General features: G+C 42.7%; 1 pseudogene; it reads left to right on the top strand.

The window, feature by feature from the left end:
• The first annotated feature begins 1239 nt into the window (after window positions 1–1239).
• On the top strand, window positions 1240–3133 carry LOC137714862 (tyrosine-sulfated glycopeptide receptor 1-like; annotated as a pseudogene).
• Window positions 3134–4533: the final 1400 nt, after the last annotated feature.

Raw genomic sequence — 4533 nt, 5'->3', positions numbered from 1 at the left:
AATAATTTAATTCAATTAATTAATTTGCTTCATTTAAAATTGTAAAATCAGTGCAGAACACGTTTTGTTCTAAGTGTGAATTATGAAAGTGCTTTTGAGTCGTAGTCCAAAGTGGCTGTGGAAAACCTGTGAATGTTGACAATTCTGAAGCCCAACTATTACATCTCACATCGTCTAGGGGAGTGGATCATGTAAATCTTATATGTATATTCTCATCTCTACCTAGCACGAGGCCTTTTGAGAGCTCACTGGCTTCGGGTTCCTTGGGAACTCCGAAGTTAAGCGAGTAGCGCAAGAGAGCACTCCCATGATAGGTGACTCACAGGGAAGTTGCTCGTGTGAGTTCCCAGAAACAAAACCGTGAGGGCGTGGTTGGGGCCCAAAACGGACAATATCATACTACGGTGGTGGAGTGGGCCTGGGATGTGGTGGACCCCCGGGCCAGGATGTGACAATTTGGTATCAGAACCTAACCCTGGCCGTGGTGTGCCGATGAGGACGTTGGGCCCCTAAGGGGGTGGATTGTTACATCCCACATCGTCTAGGGGAGTGGAGTGGATCCTGATTGTAAGATCCCACATTGCCCAGGGGAGTGATCCTTATATGTATATTCACATCCCTACCTAGCACGAGGCCTTTTGGGAGCTCACTAGATTCGGGTTCCGTTGGAACTCCAAAGTTAAGCGAGTAGCACGCTAGAGCAATCCCAGGTTGGGTGACCCGCTAAGAAGTTCTCGTGTGAGTTCCCAGAAACAAAACCGTGAGGGCGTGATCGGGGCCCAAAGCAGACAATATCGTGCTACAGCAGAGTTGAACCCGGAATGTGATGGCGCCCGTACTGGGATGTGACACCAACCAACATGATGTTACTCCTTAGTCGTGTAGCTCCTCATGACTAAGAAATATGAGGCTCCAATTCCAAAATCAACAGGCAACGCGGAGAGTGACCGACCATGAACGAGCTCAGCATTACAACATGATCCACAATGGGGATGTGATGACTAGTACCACATCGGAACTAATTAGTTTTATCGTGGAAACTTAAAGGCTAAAATCGTTTTTCACCTGCAACATGAATCATATACAAGTACGTAGTACAACTCATGTGTTTTATATTCTTCACATGCATGCATCTGCCAAGAGGCGTGATTCATGTTTCGATGTTGTTTCTAGCCCCTTAAGTCTAAACAAATCAGTGTGTTATATATAATAGACTTGTGAGCAATCAAATATACAGACATGGCACTTGGCCTCCTCTTCATATTTTTCATCTCAAGTTTCATTGCTACAACCCCCCGCATGCCGAAAAATTGATCAAGACTCTCTTCGGCCTTCATTGATATTGATTCTTCTAGTTTAAACTGGTCTTCAACGATTGTTGCCGATGGGAGGGCATCACTTGTGATATGTTTGGTAGGGTAACTCATTTGTTGTTGCCCTCCAAAGGTATCAAAGGTTGCATTTCTCGCTCTCTTGGAAACCTCACACATCTTTCGTATCGAAACCTCTCCCACAATATGCTTTCCGGTCCTCTTGAGGCTCGAATTTTTTTGTCCTTGACTTGCCTTCAGATCCTTGATTTGAGCGAAAACCATTTATCCGGAAAACTACCATCATCTCTATCATCAAGTTATATGCAGATGGTGGATTTATCTAGCACTCAGTTTAACGGAAGAATTCCATCTTCATTCGTCCAGCATGCCTGGAATTTGAGCAGTTTGAATATCAGTAATAATCATTTTACAGGCCAAATACCATCCTCTATCTGTCTTCTTTCCTCTTCGCTTAGAGTCTTGGACTTCTCCCACAATATTTTCAGTGGCTCAATTCCTCTAGGACTAGGAAACTGTTCCAACTTGGAGGTCTTTCGTGCTCACGACAACACTCTCTCAGGTTCCCTTCCTGCTGATATCTACAATGCTCAGGCCCTTCAAGAAATTTCATTATCTACTAATAGCCTTTTCGGACCCATCGGTGAGAATGTTGGGAAGCTCTCCAAATTAAAGCTCATGCACCTTCATTACAACAATCTAGAAGGTCCTCTGCCCCCATCTTTGATGAATTGCACAAACCTTGTCGAAATAAATCTGGGATTCAACCTTTTTAGTGGGAATATCTCTGCGCTCGATTTCTCTAAACTTACTCAACTTAGTAAGTTAGATTTTATAAATAATGCACTCACTGGTATCTTGCCAACAAGCCTTTACTCATGCAAGTCCCTCAAAGCACTTCGACTGGCTTCAAATGATTTCGAGGGACAAATCCAACCTGAGATTCTTCAATTGAAAAACTTGACCTTCCTCTCGGTTTCTCATAACAGACTCACCAATGTCACGGGGGCAATGAAGATATTTATGCGTTTCAAAAGTCTCAGGGTGCTCTTTCTTCAGAAAATTTTCAAGGTGAAGAAATGCCAGATGGAGATATAACTGTTGATTTCAGGTTTCAAAATATGTGTGTTTTCAGTTTATATAGCAGTTATATGACAGGTCAAATACCTGCATGGATTTCAAAGTTCAGGAAACTGGAAGTCTTGTAATTGTCTTTTAACAGACTCACTGGCACAATACCTGGTTGGTTGGGGACTCTTCCGAGTCTTTTCTTTTTGTTGTTGAATGACAACTTGATTTCGGGTGAATTTCCAAGGGAGCTTTGCGGACTACAAGCATTGGTATTGCAAAAGCCTGCGAATCAAACGGGCCATTGTTCTCTTGAGTTGCCCATCTACTTCCAACGCGGTAATAATGCAACTGTGCTGTCTTCACAGTACAAGTATGTGGCCAACATGCCAAGAGTAATCGCCCTCAGGAACAACAGTTTAAGTGGGAGCATACCCTTTGAGATTGGCCAATTGCAATATCTTCAACAACTGGATCTAAGCATCAACAACTTCTCCGGCAACATTCCAGACCAAATATCCAACCTCACAGAGTTGGAGAGATTAGAACTCAACAGCAACCGTCTGTCAGGTGAAATCCCATCATCACTATCAAGTCTCCATTTCTTGTCTACGTTTACTGTTGCATACAATAATCTTGAAGGATCAATACCAGTCGGCACTCAGCTCCAAGGCTTCAGTGCCTCTGCATTCAAAGGGAATCCAAAACTTTGTGGCACCCCACTTCCAAACTGATAGGAGCATATTCATGCGACTTAAATGGCTTGTTCTCGTACATTTACGTTATGTTTCTTTAGTTATTTTAGTCCTTTATGCTTCTTTTGTGTGTTTTCAGGATCATAAGACGTGTTTGACAAAAGAATGCATTGTGGAGTGTTTTGGGGCCTTTTGGAGCACTATTGGGTTAAGGATGGATAGCTTATGCTTGGAGCCCAAGTGTTGGATGAAATTGAAGGCCTTGTATGCACTTGAGGACACAAAACAATGGCCCTAACCCAATTACATTCACCTTGCCGTGGGCTTAACACAAACACCATTCCTTGCCATGCAAGGGGGAGCAATTTGGGTCCATTTCATGCACTTAAACCCTAGCCCAATTACACACCATTGCAGCCAAATCCATTCTTTGCCATGCACATTCACCACCAATTCAACCACATGCACTTATTCCTCCATCATTGCACAACATTGCAGCCACATGCACCAAAAACAATCCTTGCCGTGCACATCATCATAAACAACCAGCCATTCCACATCCATTGCACCCACATGCACTCCCATTTTCTCCCAAAACCGTGCACATGCATTCCCCATGCATTTCCAACCTAGCAACACTCCTTTAATCATTCAACCTAGCTGTCATTGCAATTGCATATTCAAATAAATCAGCTTTGCCATGCATTCATACACATTTCAACCATTTAAACACATGCATTTCAACTCACATGCATTCATCATCATAACCTAGCTGTCATTCATTCCCTTGCCGTGCATTCTTCCCCCTTAATTCCAGCATTCCACATGCATTTCCAACCTAACATTCACCCACATGCACCCTTTAAACAAACCCAAACATGCAGCCACATATTCCCATTCTTGCCGTGGCTTTCCCATCACAATTCCAGCTTTCCAACCTAGCCACATCCACATGCATTCACTCATAATCATTCACTAACATTGCAGCCACATTTCCACCCACCTCCTAGCTGTCATGTTCTCTCTTATTTACCTATAAATAAGCATGCATTGCAGCCATAATTCATTCATTCCATTCAGAACACAACACACAACACAAACACACATCTTGTGCCGTGCATCACCTTCCATTTTGTGCAGTTTTTCTCCTCCATTGCAGCCACTCCAACCATTCCCCATTCCATTCCACATACACCTAAAGCCCTAAACATCTCATTAGACCTTGTGCTACAACAACGAGGAAGAGAAGAGTGCCTAAACGTTCATACAATTCAAGTTTGAGTTGTTAGAATGTTTAGGTGTTTCTTTGATTTCAATGTTTAAATTCAATTCTCTTTGTTTTGTACGTATGAGGAATGGAAGAGAAGAGTGCCTAAACGTTCATACAATTCAAGTTTGAGTTGTTGGAATGTTTAGGTGTTTCTTTGATTTCAAAGTTA

The sequence above is a fragment of the Pyrus communis genome, chromosome 14 (assembly GCF_963583255.1).
Source record: "Pyrus communis chromosome 14, drPyrComm1.1, whole genome shotgun sequence".
In the NCBI taxonomy this organism is placed as follows: Eukaryota; Viridiplantae; Streptophyta; class Magnoliopsida; order Rosales; family Rosaceae; genus Pyrus; species Pyrus communis.
This window is presented reverse-complemented; position numbering and strand designations above follow the sequence as displayed.